Source organism: Phragmites australis, chromosome 4 (assembly GCF_958298935.1).
Source record: "Phragmites australis chromosome 4, lpPhrAust1.1, whole genome shotgun sequence".
Classification (NCBI taxonomy): Eukaryota; Viridiplantae; Streptophyta; class Magnoliopsida; order Poales; family Poaceae; genus Phragmites; species Phragmites australis.
The window spans coordinates 5385554-5403070 of NC_084924.1; the positions used below are offsets into that span (position 1 = coordinate 5385554).

The window sequence follows — 17517 nt, forward strand, 5'->3', positions numbered from 1 at the left end:
ACGCACACACGTGCATGTCCTAAGCATACACGTTACAGATATATTCTCGCTAAACGGGCACGTGTATGCATACCCCTAACTACTAAGGAAAAACCCCCGATGAGGCTCGTGGGTCGATCCTAGGGATCGAACCCACGACTGGCCGTCCCTGTCAGTCTGCCACTGAGAGCGAACCAACCGAGCTACTGCTCGATCCTAAAGCTTATATTGTTGTATCTTCGTATCTTGTATTGTTTGAGTGAAATATTGATAAAAAATGATATATCATGTGAATCAAAAAAGCATATGACATTTTTTACTTTAATGCGACTTGCTGATTGGATTGGTTCATTAAACTTATTAATTCAGTGTTATTTGAAGATAATGTTAAATTTATACATGTTAACATATCTTGATGGTTCTGTAGGTCGGTGTTTCCATTTTGTATTTTTGAATCCCGACCGATACCGGTATTTTCCCGATCGGATTGGTTCGTTTTCGACCCTCCGATTATGTCCGACCGTTTTTATTTTTTCCTGTTCCCGCCTATCCCGTTTTCTTTTTCGTCCGGCAGAGAAAATATGAAAGTAAAAACGGTTAGAGAGTTTTCCCGACCGTTCCCGTCCGTTTTCATCCCTAAGGGCACCAGTGCCTCCACCTTCACCTGCATTCTACAACCTACGCCGCCCTCCTCACCACCGCGCCGCCCTCCAGCCCGTCCCCGTTCCCTTCCCTCCCTTCATCCCTCTCATCTCCGGCCTCTCATCTCCAGCTCCTCAAAGTGCTGCTACCCTGTTGTTGCGCCACCCCCTCTCTCCAATCCATGGCCTAGCTTTGTGTGTTGGTTGAAAGTCTCGAAGAAGGTCCAGCACTGCCCCTCTTGTAGCAGGTGAATCTTCTCTCTCTCATATCTGAAGTATTTGTTTGTTTTTCTGTACCACTGAACTCTTGGTTTTATAGATTCTAGGATCATCTCTAATCATATTTTCTTCATTTCGTTTTCTTCCTAATTTCTTTTTCCGTTCCTATTCTTTTTTTCCCCTCTTATCTTCAACAGTTTCACTTCGAGTAATCGTGAAGGAAAAAGATAGAGAATCCCGTACTGAAGGAAATGACTCTGAAAATCTCATTGTGAAGGGAACCGTTAGAGCGCTGAAAGGAACGAAAATCCCTTCACGACGGAATTTTCGTCCCCGAAGAAAATCCGTTAAGCTTAGCCTTAACATGTTCTCTTTTGCTTTGTTGTAAGAAAATCCGCGTCCACGCTCAGTTTACGCGACGGTCACTGCGCCACTCCTAGGCACTAGCCCGCGCACCAACACGTTCTCCGCCTTCCTGGAACGCATAGAGATTTCCTGGAACCCAGAAGCACTTCAATCTGTTTTTTCCTTTCTCCATGTAAGAAAGCACTAACTTTTGAACACACTGTGCTAATAGATGATGCTAATTCCAGCATCGCTGCTGCAATGATGACTTGCCTGCAGGACGACACTAGTATTTTCACTATCGTTCGTACTATCAATCATTTATACTTAATTCTTAAAAATTGCAAATAGAATGTTTGGTTCTTGTCCTTCTCATTTTCATGATGATCTTGAGTCTACTCTGCTTGATTGCTAAGTGATGGTGGCATTTGGGATGGCAGCCAGCAGCCTGAGAACTGTGCTTCTGCCATTTAATTATCTATATCTAAGTTTCTAGTTGATATCGTATTTGGAACTACGAATTCTGATTTGTGATATGTAATGCCTTCTTAAGTTCACATCGATTTGGTAAAATACATGTCTAAACTCTAAAGTGAGTGTTCTTAATGCATGATGAGATCACTGAGTTTATAGTTGTTATGGTATTTGGAACTATGAATTCTGATTTGTGATCTGAAATGCCTTCCTAAGTTCATGTTGATTTTGGTAAAAGACATGTCTAAAGTGAGTGTTTTTAATGCATGTTGAGATCATCTTGGAGAGGTTATTTTTGTTGTCACATGTATCCCCCATGGGTCTCCGACAGAGTTCGGGTATCACTAGTCCAAGGAGAGTTGAACATGCTTAAATAGATGATGGTTTCCTTTGTCTAAAATGGAAACACATGGGAGAGAGAAAGACAGGGACTTTGGCTATACACACATGCGCGTGTGCATGCATTTCGCACATTTTTTTGCGTGAAAATTATGTGACTTGTGACTTGCCGCGCTGTGTAAGTGTAAATATGGTAGCCAATCGTGCAGTATTCTTTTTTCCTTTATTGCGATGATTATATTTTAATGTGATTGAACAGGCATTTGAAATCAGAGATAAATATTATATTTTAGTGATTTAATGCGATTAAAACACCTATCGTCCTCTTCTCTCGGCATTCATCGAGGTGGAGGAGAGCGGGATCTCTGAAATCGGTGCCGCATAGAGACCTGCACAGGGTAGCAATCAGGTTTTTGAGTAGCGCTTAGCATGAACACTTGGTGATTGCTACGTCTACTGCGTCCTCAACTTCAACTACTTCCTCTTCGTCAACGTCCTTGGCTACGACTACTTCCTTAATAACTTTGACTACATTGGAGGAGCTGCTTCCACGACATCGACTGGATCGCCCATGCGAAAGCTTGTCTTCATCAACCCAACAAGTAAGTTGTGAGCGTAACTTTCCTGAGAAATATGCATTTTGATATGAAGTACATAATAGGTCTCTTAGTTCTAGTGTCTACATCTAGATTTCCATGTGTATGTTCTAGTCCTCGGTTACACACACAGGTCACCCATAGTACGGGCTCGTTCCTTGCGCTCGTGAGTTGTGATTGACTCACTGCATTCAGGAGCTCTCAAGTAGGAGTGGTTGTAGCGCCTCCCCGTGATAGTAGCAGCTAAAAGTTCCAGGAATTTCTCCATCAAAACCATCCTTTTCTGTGCTGTCTGAAAAGGGTAAGTTAGTTAGGGTTCACCGAATGTAGTCCCAACGAGTTCGTTTATCGAACACGATCGCGCATGGAGCATGTCAATAGGATCACTTGCCCCATCCTCACGTGTTTGGTTAAGTGCTACTAGTCGTACTAATCCATACTCACTGGATACAAGGTCGACGTCGAACATTGGTGAGGGTTTCTGCTCCCTCACGAGGCCGTGGCAATCGAGTTCTCCCTCTTCAAGGGTGAGAACGGCCGCACAAAATCTGTGAACCCTAGGTTGGATCCTGTCATAGTAGCACACATGAACCAGGCATATAGAAATGGAATTGAATGGAATCACAAGTGAGATGATGAGGATGAGTACGCATTGTGCTTCTCCTGCTCGCTGCTCGCAGATGGTCGTCGCCTTCGCTCTTCCTGCGCCACCGCCGATAGATGGACATGGAGCCAAAGATGGAGGGGAGGGCCGCGAAAAGGGATATAGAGAGGTATTATGGGTTGGATTGCTAGAACTACACATTAAATGGGATCAACCCATTTAGAACTGCACATCCAAATCAATGTGAGAGGGTCCCTAGCATACCTACAAAAACCCCCTAAAATTATAAATATAATATCAAGTATGCCCTTGTCCATGGTTACATTGGCGGTATTTATTTTTTTTCTTAGATTTGGTTCGTAAGGAACTGTCGTGACCCTCGACCCAATGCTTTGTGCCAGGGGTCATCGATCCGGAATCCTTGAGATCACGTACCGTGTCTCTAATTGTCATCCTAAAGAGGTATACCCCTTCATACCCTATTTTTTTTAGGTGTCGACTCGCGTCCCTCAACCCCTATTCCTCGACCCAGTCGACTAGGATTTTTGGTGACTATGTACTAATACGAATTTGCAAAGAGATCAATGCCAAGGTTTGTTCTCCGTGAGGGGCAGGATCGGCTTCCAGCGTGTGAAATTGCCATTTGTAGTAGTCCGAAACTACCATGTTATGGCTACATGAGATCTAGGTGATGTCCTGATTGTGTCTCTCTGATTTTGTCTTCTCATTTTTCCTCATTCCTCTTCTCTCTCATGAGTGCACTGAATTGTTCGGTTGCCAAGCCTTGTCGTCCTCTTCTCTCGATGTGTATCTAAGTGGAGGAGAGAGAGATCTCCAAAACCACTGCTGCATAGAGACCTGCACGGGGTGGCAATCATGTTTTCAGGCAGCGCTCGACGCAACCGCTTGGTGTCTGCTACATGTACCACATCCTCGACTTCGACTACTTCCTCTTTGTTGATGTCCTTAGCTACGACTACTTCCTTGACGTCGACAACTTCAACTACGATGGAGGAGCTTCTTCCACGACCTTAACTAGATCGCCCTCGCGGAAGCTCATCTTTATAAACCCAACAAGTAAGTTGTGCATCCAACTTTCTTGAGAAATATGCATTTTGATCTGAAGTACATAATAGGCCTTCTAGTTCTAGTGTTTGCATCTAGATTTTCATTTGTATTTTTCCTCCTAATAAAATCTAGACTTAATATTTATTGTAGTTTTCCAACATTCTAAAAATCTAACTGTGACTTGTTTTGTAAACTAGCAATGGTTGGTGTGTCTGATGCCATGAAGCATGAGAGGTTTTCTGACGAGAACTTCCATAGGTGGCAGACACAGACCAAATTTTGGCTCTTGTCTCTTTGGGATTGTGGTGGGTGATCCACCTTGCGTTCCTGCTTATGGTTAAAGAGGATGCACAATTTGAGAGTGTGAATAACACCGCACTATGCTACCTTCTCACCATACTGGCAGATCAGTTGTAAGACATGTACATGAATTTCACGTCGGCCACAGAGTTGTGGGATGCATTGGAGCAGAAGTATGTAGAGGCCAAAGTAGGTCGCTGGTTGTACATGTGCGAGAAGTTCTTCGATTTTCGCATGGATGATGTAAGGTCCATTGTTGTGCAATCACATGATCTGTAGATCATAGTTGGCGAGATCTCGCACTTGGGCTATGTGTTGCCTCCTAAGTTTGCGACTGCAGCAATTGTTGCTAAACTTCTTGTGGCATGGTGGAATTTTGCAACAGGTTTGAAGCACAAGAGGAAAGAGATTGTTGTTGAAGATCTCATTGTTTCCCTTGATGTGGATGAAAAAGCAAGAGCCAAAAATGCACCAAAACAAAACAACTAGAATAGTGCAAACATCATTCAAAAGAAGACATATAATAAGAATAAGGGTCCCAAAGTGAACAAGACAACTAGCTTTAAGAAGAAGAAAACATAGAAAAAGGACTTAAAAAACATCAATTGATACGTGTGTGGTAATCCTGGTCATATGGCCAAGGACTGTCGTATACAAGGATAGGAATAGCGATCTTAACAAGAAGTTTGCTAACTTGACCCTAGGGGTGGACTCAACTTTAGGAGGGTATGGTAATTCTCATGTTGTTTGTTCTACATTTCAGTCCATCGACCTGGTGCTAATGTTCACGTATGTTTTAATGTTTTCTTGTTTGCTTCTTTCCAGGTTGTAGGGGCTTCATCCGCCCTGGTGGGGAACGGGTCGTGTGCTTCTGTTCTTGGTATTGGTACGGTGGATCTAAAGCTTACTTCAAGAAAAACTATCTACTTGAAGGATGTCCAACACATACCTTCAATAAACAAGAACTTGATCAACAGTTCTCTCCTATGTAGGAGTGGTTTTAAGCTAGTGTTTGAGACGAATAAATTTCTAATGTCTAAATTTGGAACCTTTATTGGAAAAGGCTATGAGAGCAGAGGCTTGTTCCGTCTAAGTACCGTAGATTCTTGTTATAATCTTAATGTTGCTACTAGTTTGAATAAAATTATGGACAATGTATGGCATTCACAGTTTTGTCATATTGGTTTTGATACTGTTGCTAGATTGTCTAGGTTAGAGTTAATTCCAAAATGTGAAATAGTCAAAGACTTTAATTGCCAATCTTGTGTGCAAACTAAACAACCTTGAAAACCTTTCATAGAGAAAACTTAGAGCCAGTAGATTTAATTCATTATGATTTGTGTGGGATGAATGGAGTTTTGACTAAATGAGGAAAAATCTATTTTCTTACTTTTATTGATGATGCAACACGATATTGTTATGTGTATTTGTTGAAATATAAGGATTAAGCATTGAGCTACTTTAAAATATATAAGGCGGAGGTTGAGAACCAATTAGAGAAGAAAATTAAAAGACTTAAAGATGATCGTGGAGGAGAGTATACCTCTATGACTTTTCTAATTTCTATTCTGAACATGGGATTACCCATGAATTTACACCACCTTATTCACCTCAATCGAACAGGGTAGCTAAGAGGAAAAATCGGACACTAACAGATTTGGTGAATGCCATGTTGGAGAGTGCCGGTATGCCTAAGATGAGGTAGGGGAAGCAATTTTGACTGCAAACTTCGTCCTCAAGTAATCACCAAAAGGTGTGAGAGTACTCCATATGGGGGTGCTTGGCAAAAGTTAACATACTAGAGCAGAAAAAAGAGGAAACTCAGACCGAAACAATCGATTGCTCAGAACAGTCATGCCTATAGATTCTTTAATAAAATCTGAAACTCCTGAGATTGTTGTTAATACAATAATGGAGTCTAAGGATGCTTATTTCTCTGAGGATATCTTTCCTATGAGACCAGTGTGTAGTACTTCAGAAATTGTTAACATGTGAGAACAATAATAATCTTGACTCTCCTCCTTCTGAACCAATTGAAAACACACATATACGAGAGGTTTCTGAGGAGGACAACAATCTAGTTACAGATACTCTGCGCAAGAGCAAGAGATAAATGGTTGAGAAAACCTTTGGTGATGACTTTATTGTATACTTCATGGATGATGTGCCAGAAACCCTTTCTGAGGCTTATGCATTACCCGATGCCGAGTATTGGAAAGAGACAGTTCGTAGTGAGATAGACTCCATCATAGCAAATGAGACTTGGGAGATCACTGATTGTCCTTATAGGTGTAAACCCATTGGATGTAAGTGGATTTTCAAGAAGAAAATTAGACTTGATGAAACAATTGAGAAATATAGAGCAAGACTTGTGGCCAAGGGTTTTACCCAAAAGGAGGAGGAAGATTATTTTGACACTTATTCACCTATCGCCAGATTAACCACCATTAGGGTCCTCGTTGCGTTAGTTGCTTCCTATGGTCTACACATTCATCAAATGGATGTAAAGCTAGCTTTCCTCAATGGAGAGTTGGAGGAAGAAATCTATATGGAGCAACCAGATGGTTTTGTGTTAAGGGGTAGGAAAATAAAGTGTGCAAATTATTTAAATCCTTGTATGTCTTGAACCAAGCACCTAAGCAATGGCACAAAAAATTTGATAAAACCTTAACACCTACTAGTTTTATTGTAAACAAATGGACAAGTGTATATACTATCATTATGATGGGAATCAAGGAGTCATCTTGTGCTTGTATGTCGATGGCATACTTATATTTGGGACTAACATTGTCATCATTGACGAGGTCAAATCTTTCTTATCTTGATGCTTTGATATGAAAGATCTAGGAGAGGCAGTTGTTATTCTGAATATTAAGTTAAATCAATCTCATTATGCGCAAAAACTGTTGAGCCATTTTTGCTTTGAGAACAAGAAGATTTTCCCTACCCCTTACGATGCTAGTATAAAGCTTCGGAAAAATCAAGGCACAGGGAAATATCAGTTGAGATATTCACAAATTATTAGGCCCATGATGTATCTTGTGGGTGCTACATGACCCACCATTTCTTTTGCTATGAACAAATTAAATCAGTTCACATTCAACCTAGGAGATGATCACTGTGAGGCACTTGAGAGAGTGTTGCGCTATTTGAGAGACACAACCTCACATGAAATTTCCTATTCTGGATATCCTTCTATGCTTGAAGGATATAATAATTCTAATTGGATCTCTGATGAAGATGGGATCAAAGGCATGAGTGGCTATGCGTTTACTTTGGCTGGTGCTGCAGTTTAATGGAGGTCTTGTAAACATACTATTTTGATGCGGTCAACAATGAAAGCTGAACTTGTAAAGCTAGACACTGCTACTATTGAGGCTAAGTGGCTTAGAGAGCTACTCATGGACTTGCCATTGGTTGAGAAACTAATACTAGCGATCCTGATGTACTGCAATAATCAAACAATATTGTCTAAGGTTATGAGTACTAAGGATAACATGAAGTCCTCGAGACATGTGAAGCGGAGGCTTAAATCTATTAGAAAGTTGAAAAACTCCAGAGTAATTGCTACGAATTATATTTGCACTGAGAAAAAATCTAGCAAATCCCTTTACAAAGGGCTTGCATGGAAAGTGATTTCTGCTACATCTATGGACATGGGGACGAGATCCACTTACGTTACAGTATAATGGTAACCCGTTTCTTATTTATAGGAGATCCTATGAATTATATAATGGGAAAAATAAGTTATTACTATAACCAGAGAGTACAAAATTAATTAAAATTTGTACCCATGTACCTAGAGAATGTGCTCTCTATTGTATGAAAGGTTGGCTTAAAGCTTTAATGTATTCTAGTGTCCAATGAGGAAAAAGGTATCAACCTACAAGATGCCTATAATGAATACACCTATGTGAGCTTGTGTAGTCGTAGTTCATTAGAATGGGGACGTTCTCTAGAAAGCTCACGAGAAGATCGGGGAGCATGACCTGCCAATGCTCCGTTAAGACTTGACTCTTTGGCAGCCTAGTACTAGTTGGATTTTTAGGATAAATCTAATGGTAAAAGCTGTGAATTCAAGGCATAGTCTATTCATCAGCCGTGAGAAGATGGATTTTGTTAGTCTAGATGCAAGTTCAACCCGTATGGGACCAACACCAAAGCACTGGTATATAAAAAACTTTTTAGTGCAGCAACTTCGAATCATTTATGCTAACTGTTTTGGAATTGGTGGGGGATTGTTAGAATATGGCTCATTTATGTCCCATCCATTAAATTTCAAAGCATACACACTTTAGTTTCATATTGCTACTCCAAGGAGAGTTGGACATGCTTAAATAGATGACTCTCTCCTTTATCTAAACTGGAAACATATGGGAGAGAGAAAGAGAGGGACTTTGGCTATACACGCACATGTGCGCATTTCGCACATTTTTCGCGTGAAAAATCACGTGACTTGTGACTTGCGCATTGCGTATATATAAAATATGGCATCCAATCGTGCAATATTCTTTTTTCATTTATTGTGATGATTATGTTTTAATATGATTGAATATACATTTGAAATTAGAGTTAAATATGGCATTTTATTATGATGATTTAGTGAGATTAAACCACTTGATTTGGTTGCTGACGTCCTGTTGTGTCTCTCTGATCTTGTCTTCTCATTTTCCCCATTCCTCTTCTCTCTCGTGAGCACACTGAATTATTCAGTTGACAAGCCTTGCCGACCTCTTCTCTCGGTGTGCACCGAGGTGGAGGAGAGCGGGATCTCTAAAACCGGTGCCACATAGAGAGCTGTACGGGGTGGCAATCAGGTTTTTAGGCAGCGCTCAGCGCGAGTGCTCGGTGACTGCTACGTCTACCGTATTCTCGACTTCGACTACTTTCTCTTCGTCGATGTCCTTAGCTACTACTACTTCCTTGATGTCGACAGCTTCGACTACGTTGGGCGAGCTGCTTCTACGACATCAACCAGTTCACCCTCGCGGAAGCTCGTTTTCATCAACCCAACAAGTAAGTTGTGTGTACAACTTTATTTAGAAATCTGCATTTTGATCTTAAGTACATGATAGACATGTTATTTCTAGTGTTTGTATCTAGATTTTTATGTGTAGTTTTTCTCCTAATAAAATCTAGACTTAATATTTATCTTAGTTCTTCAACATAGTGATAGGACCGGTTTTGTCCCGATGTGTGTTTTGAGTCAGGGTGGCCTCCGGCCCTACCCCACCCCATTGCCATCCCTGCACCTCCCAGTAGTGCAAAGATCTTGCATTTGCGGCACACGGGTCAGTGGAGCGGACCGACGGTCAGGACCCTTTCCAAGTTGGAAAAGTCGCGAGTGCATGGTCGTGTTCTTGTGACTGGTCTCGTTGAAGACGTGCAGTGCATGCCATTGTTCTACAACTGATCTTTCTGCTAGTTATTACAGGGTACAGCGTGTGGTTCAACCCATTTTCATGATCTGGACCCAGCTTTTCTCCTGTAACGACACGCTTTTCCCAGCAAACGGCCCAAGAGCACGTTCCGAAACTTAGGTATTTGGCGCACTTAGGTAAGAGTGGTATATCTCTAAAATCCAGTGTTGGATACGTCAAACAATGTGGTATTTGCCATGTTGGACCTAAACGTACACCACTTACTTTTTCTTTCGGCTTTTAGACTAACATAGGAAGAAAGAAAGGAACATGTAAGCATCTGAGTAAAATGGTTTGGTATGACAGCTGAAAATGATATGTAACTGCTGATGAAATGACGACCTCCTTTTGATTTTTCCAGCAAAAGCTCTCGTCTTTACTGTCAGTGATGAATGTGTGTCTATACTCAAGAATATAATACGACCATCAAATAACTCGGCTTTCCTCAAGTACAACTATACAAACAGTTAATTGCAAATTTCTTTTGTTATACTGCACTGCAATCGACGGACAAGGAACTTTCTGGTGATCCATCGGTGACATTGCTGGGGAGTTTAATAAGCCAATACACTTTTGAAATGATATTCTAGGTTATGTAATTGACATGTTAAACTGTAAAGTAATTGGCCAGTTCGTTTCACTGGTTAGTGTAAAGTACGTTGTGTTACTGTTTAGGGACTGTTTGCTGCTTCATTTGTTCAAGCATGCTGTATTACAAAATACACACTCCATTTCGGGAGCTGAACTTTCTTTCTGCGTGCGATGCGTAATTGGGCCTTCCTTTCGCATATTGGATGTGTGTCGTCTGTGGTCGATGGACGATAATTTCCCTGGAAATTTGGTTCCGCGACAATCGTTTTCCTACTGCCGACTGCTGATGTTCGCGTCAAGGATCCACTGTCACCTACCGGTAGTGCAACGATCCTGCATTTGCGGCACACGGGTCAGTGCAGTGGACCGACGGTCAGGTCCCTTTCCAAGTTGGAGAAGTCGTGAGTGCAGTGCATGGTATTGTCCTGTGACTGGTCTCGTGAAGACGTGCAGTGCATGTCATTGTTCTGCTAGTTGTTACAGGGTACAGCGTGTGGTTCAACCATTTTTCATGATCTGGACGCAGCTTTTCTCCTGTAACGACATGCTTTGCCCAGCAAACGACCCAAGAGGACGTTCCGATAATCGGATCCTGGGCAAGACTTTTCCTCTGCTCGCTGTAGCAAGAGCATGCTCTGGGGAGGACGAGAGTTTTTCCCAGAAAAGGATCTTGAGCAATCGCTTGTCATCAGGTCTCTAGTAGAGAGCGGATTCGGCTCTCCAGCGTGGGCAAGCTTCTCGACGACCATGCTAGCTGCCGCCCCGCGCACGTCCCCGTGAACCAGGCATGGATCCTCCGCTGTTCGCCACACCGCAAAGCGCTCGCTGCACGACGTTCTCCGCGGCGTCGTCCTCAGTTCCACACGGCACGCGGTCTCCCACAGTACGTGCCCCGTTCCTTGGACTCGTGAGCTGCGACTGGCTCACTGACGTCGTCGGGAGCGACACGGAACGAGTTCGTCAGTCGGTCTCAACTCTCAAGTAGGCGTGGTGGTAGCGCCTCCCCGTGATAGCAGCAGTAAAAATTCCAGGACTCTCTCCATCGAAACCGTCCTTTTCCGAGGGTCAGTTAGTTAGGGTTCACCGAACGCAGTCGCGGCGGGTTCGTTCGCCGCACACGGTCGCGCACGGAGCACGTCAATAGGATCACTTGCCCCGTCCGTCCTCCCGTGTTCGGTTAAGTGCGCGCTACTACTCGTACTAATCCGTTTGTGCAAAGAGATCATATCGATGCCAAGTTGTGTTCTCCATGGGGCGCGAGTAGGGACGTTAATAGGGACTCGATTTCTGATTCTCTGCGGGGAATTTCTCTATTAGGAGATGGGATATAGAGATTTCGTTCCCGTGAACTCATATAGGGACAGGGACGGGAGTACGTTCCTCGTCCTCGCTCCTCGTTATATCCTCGATATCATATATATATATATATATATATATATATATATTTTAGTATATAAATATACAAATATTACATTATGTAGAGTAAATAATAAATTACTCTTATTCTTTTTTATCTAACCTACGATATTTAATCAATCTTGTATTAATTACTCTCGTATACATCAATAAATTACTTATTTATACAATGTACATATTATTAATATATAAAAAAATTAAATATCATTAAATTTTACATCTTTATTGGGATCCGATCTTCGCAAATTCCTCACGAGGATTAGAATAAGAGAAATCTTTCTCCTAATAACTAAATAGGAACGAGAATAAAAAAGCATTTCCTACTAGAATTGGTCCTGTTGCCATCCCTAGGCGCGAGACCGGCTTCCAGCGTGTGAAATTGCAAAATCGCACGGGGCACCGGTCGGCTGGAGCCACACCGGCGGGTGTGCATGGCCGTCGTCCCCCCGTCGCGTCAGCTTTGACGTTGCCGTGGCTTGTGAAGTTTGCGCGGCTGCGCTTTGCCTTTTTCTGGAAGCCTCGGCGCGCAACACCTGTCTCCGCGGCCACCGCTCCGAAATATCTGCCGCCAACTCGCGTAACTACCAGGCGGCGCAAAGGAAAGTCCGCTTATCATGAAGCTGTTCCCGCGGTCACTGTTTTTCCTAAAGACTAACCACACTTTATTTATTGTACTAGTGCCAGATGCCCAGATTAGAAAGCCAGTACGTTTCGTCATCTGTGCCCGTCCGTATTCTCTTGATCCCGTCTGTTTACGCCACCTCACTTGTGACTCAATACGTGTCCACCGTTAACACTCTATCTACTACATCGCCGTCCAAACTACTCCTACCGGTACTAGGTACCACCCACCTTCTTTGCATGCAAATACGTGGCACTTTGGGAATCTAGACCTTTGCTGTCAGATGGCCACACACGCTATTTAGATTTCAGATTTGGGAATCTAGACCTATTTCAGACTTCAGAGTATGTTGCTGTCGAATTGTGTCGCACCTGCATATTTTACTATATGCTAGTAACTAACGTGCACCTCGCACCACTAGAAAAACTATTTTTCAACACATTTAGAATGTTTTTTTACATGTGGTTTATATAAAAACCCGTCTGAGCAGTCTGTGGTGGTCCTCTGTAGTTTCAAATTATTTGTGAAAATAAATGTTCACAGCCAATTGCTTACGTGAATTGTCTGTGGAAATAGGTTGATTTACAGAGACAGTTCCTTATATGAACCGTTTGTGTAAAAGATCATTTTCACAGGTGATTTCTTATGTGAAATGTTTGTAAAAATAGAATAATTACCATAGATGGTTCATATAAAGAACCACATATGTAAAAGTTTATTTTCATAGACGGTTCTTTATGTGAACCGTTTGTGAAAATAGAGGGCATTTTCAGATGTGATTTGTTGTGTGAATCGTCTCTGAAAATGGATAATAGTTTATCTTAAAAAACTCATAACTTTTTCCTACAAACTCGGATGAGGACAAACTTTATATGAAAATTATAGCCTCATCGAGATCTACAACTTTGTAGTTGAAATTTTTTATTTAACATCATTTATGTGTCTAAATAATCAGTTAAAATTTCACACATAAGTTTCGATCACATATGTTACCACAAGTTCTATTAATACAAGTAAAATCAAGAACAAGGAGAAGAAAAAGAATACTACTAACTTCAACATCTACAACAAGATCAACAAGAAGAAGAAAAGGTTAAAATCAGAGTCCGGAGTAAAAAACGTAAAAATCAGAGTCTAAATGAAAAAGTTATACCTATTTTACCGAAGGTACTCAGGATCACTATAATGCTTCAGTAGAAAAGGTTAAAAGGATATTTTATCTGGTTTCTATCATAAGTACTTGATAGGTGAGTTGGTAAGGAGGTTTGCGCACAAGCGAAGGATCCCGTGTTCAATTTCTACCGAACGCAAAGGCTGAAAACAGTGTGAAAAAAATATCATGGCTTGTGACTTGTGACGGCGCAACAACGAGGGTTCCTGGGGTGAATTTTTTCACTTGTTTCAGTTAAAAAATATCAATTCGGGGACCGACTACCACAGACATCACTTATGGAACCGCAAGTAGTAATTGATTTTCACAGGTGTTTTCTTAAGTGAACCGTCTGTAGTAATTGATTTCTACATGCGATCCACTTAAAGAATCATCTGTGTAAATCTATTAACACATGCGGTTCTAGGAGTGAATTGTCTATGATAATAGATTTTCACAGGTGATCTCTTTTGCGCCTGTGAAAATTGCCTATTTTCATAGGTCTTCGATCACAGTTGGGTTGGCTAAACACCTATGCGAATGTGTTACTTGTGCGAACCACCTCTAAAAATGGATGATAGTTTATCTTAAAAAATTAATAACTTTTTTCATATGAACTCGGATGGGGACAAACTTTATATGAAAATTGTAGCCTCACCGAGATCTACAACTTTATAGTTGAAATTTTTTATTTTAAAATAATTTAGGTGTCTAAATAATCAGTTAAAATTTCACATATAAGTTTCGATTACATATGCTACCACAAGTTCTATTAATACAAGTAAAATCAAGAACAAGCAGAAGAAAAAGAATACTACTAACTTCCCCTCTACAATTAGTATGTAGAAATCCACCAATTATTTCTCATCTACGTAAATTTTGTTGCGCTACATACGTACTGATCTCACCACCGCAGGGTACATTCATGGGCCCACACAGGAAAATAGAGATCTACGTGAGGTATCAATCTTCATCGATCATTAAATACCTCAAATCCCTCACAGGAGACCTATTCATGGCCCGTGTGCTAACTGTATATTCAATGAGGATTATTTCCTAGTAAGGATTATTTCCTAGTATTATGGGGAGATCTCATGTACTAGAAAGAATATCAGGAAACCAATTGGAATATCCAAGTCATTTCCGCCTCAGATCCACGTACTAAAGAATCTGAACTCCAAGTTCAGAAAAATCATTAATTTGTAACATGATGTAAATAATCTGTCAAATACATTTATTGACTACAAAGTGTCACCAAATCCTATAATTCTACCAAAAATATACCTGGAAGAGTGGAGTACTAAATAAAACCACTCAACTACCTGTTCAAAATAAGAGGGAGAGAAGTACGACCACATAGGAGGATACAACTTCTCACAATCACCAAAGAAAACAGAGGAAGAAACACTCTAAAATAGTAGTGCAAGTCAACCCCAAGTGGATGGGCAATATCCACAACCCAGCTCAATAGTGCTCTCAATTCATGATGCTGGGACATCGAAATACCCCGACTCAATCATAATAGGAAATCACAAATAGTCACCAAGGTACAAGAGATTTCCACCAATTATATAGATTCTGGAGAATTATATGACAGAAAGACTATAATTGTCAACACATACTTCTCCACTACGATTGCAAACAACCTCCAAAATTATTTAGATCCCTAGACCATGTCAAAGTGTGAAAAATGCTCGAACTGGACTCAATGGAAGGATGCAATCCAATCATAGATAGCCTCGCTCACAAAAAGATATGTATTCACAAAAGTAATACCTACGCCTCCAAATGTATTCCATATGGGATTCAAATGGGTTTTCGTCTAGAAACGGAATGAGAACAACAAGGTGGTGAGATACAAAGCAAGGCTTGTAGCACAAAGGTTCACACAGAGACAAGATATTGATTTCAATGACACCTATTCTCCAGTCATGAGTGGAATCATATTCCGATATCTTATCTCATTGGTAATTCAAAATTATCTATCTATATAGTTGATGGATGTAGTAACTGCATATTTATATGGGTTACTTGATTCGGACATATACATGAAGGTTCTCGACGGAATCCAAATTCCGAATTTAAACGCAAATCGCAACATATATTGTGTAAAGCTCAATAAGTCACTATATGGCTTAAAGTAGTTGGGACGAATGTGTTCAACCGACTTAGTGAGTTCCTTATGTAGAAGGGTTACTCTAACCATGATGATTGTCCATGCGTGTTCATCAAGAAATTCTCGACATGATTTTGTATTATCTTAGAGTATATTGATGACCTAAATATCCTTGGCAACGCACAAGATATCAATGAAGCACATGATCATATAAAGACGGAATTTGAGATGAAGGATTTGAGTAAAATCAAAAAAAAATTGGGTCTACAACTCAAGCACCTTCCTTCAGGAATTATGGTACACCAAGCTGCTTATTTCTAGAGAATATTGGAAAATTCAATATGGACAAATCATATCCATCTAAAACCTCATGGTTGTTTGATCTCTATACATGGAGAAAGATCTATTTAGACCACAGGAAGATGAAGAAGAGATGCTGGGACTCGAGGTTCCATATCTCAGTGTCATTGGAGCGCTCATGTATCTTGCAATTTACACCAGGTCTTGTCGGAGGATTAACTCCTGTCGCAGGGATCCCGAGAGACCCCCTTTTTAGAGATTTGGCCGGAGAAATGAATAAGAGTAAATGCAACGGCCGGTGGTGGGGGTCTGATGATCTAGTGCAAAGAGAAGTAAATGCACTAAAAATTAGACAGGTTCGGGCCGCACGGGGGCGTAATACCCTACTCCTGTATTGATGTAATAACTGTCCTGAGGAAGTCCCTCAAGGATGTTGCTGGTTACAAGAATATTTGTCTAACTAAGAGCTTGAGGCTCCTTGTTCTTGGACATGGACTATGCCTTGAGTTGGTCTATGGTTCGATTCTTGGTGCTTCTGTGTTCGATGCTTGCGGTCTCTTGCTCGAATGCTTGTTGGGTCGTTCTTGGGTCCCTCCTCCTCTTCTGTGTTGCCCGCTCTTTTAAGCACTCGCTGGCTGTGACATGCCCCAAACGGGAAGGATGGGGCACAAGTTCCAAGACGCCACGACTAGAAAAGGCGTCATCATTCATCATTTCTTCTGGGTGAAGTGACCGGGGGGGTGCAAAGAGAGGTAATGCACCGGAAATTAGACAGGTTCGGGCCGCACGGGGGCATAATACCCTACTCCTGTATGGATGTAATAACTGTCCTGAGGAAGTCCCTCAAGGATGTTGCTGGTTACAAGAATATTTGTCTAACTAAGAGCTTGAGGCTCCTTGTTCTTGGGCAGGGACTATGCCTTGAGTTGGTCTATGGCTCGATTCTTGGTGCTTCTGTGTTCGATCGCTTGTTGGGTCGTTCTCGGTCCCTGGGTGGTTTGTTGGATGTATCCTTCTCTTCTGTGCTGCCGGCTCTTTTAAGCACTCGCCGGCTGCGACACGCTGAAAGTGCATCTAGCCGTATGTGTGGTTTTGGTAATTAATTACAATACCTATAGACTAACAATGGTGTTGAGTTTGTTAGTAGGTTGTTCTATAGGTGATGCATGAATGAAAGATATGCATGAGCTCTAGGTGAATGGGAAGATTGAAAGTACATCAAGATGAATGAGCTCTAGGTGATGCTCGGATGTGATGCATGGAGGAGAAATATGCATCTAAATAAATGAGCTTTTAGTGATGCTCATAAGAAGAAGAAAAAGCTCAATAAGATTAGC

At 41.3% G+C, this 17517-nt stretch overlaps 1 long non-coding RNA gene across 1 annotated transcript; it reads left to right on the forward strand.

The window, feature by feature from the left end:
* Positions 1–625: 625 nt before the first annotated feature.
* Positions 626–5757, forward strand: LOC133915387 (uncharacterized). The gene is made up of 3 exons (XR_009909319.1): positions 626–868; positions 1037–2599; positions 5391–5757. It is a non-coding gene; the product is annotated as an uncharacterized LOC133915387 (long non-coding RNA).
* The last annotated feature ends 11760 nt before the right edge of the window (positions 5758–17517 follow it).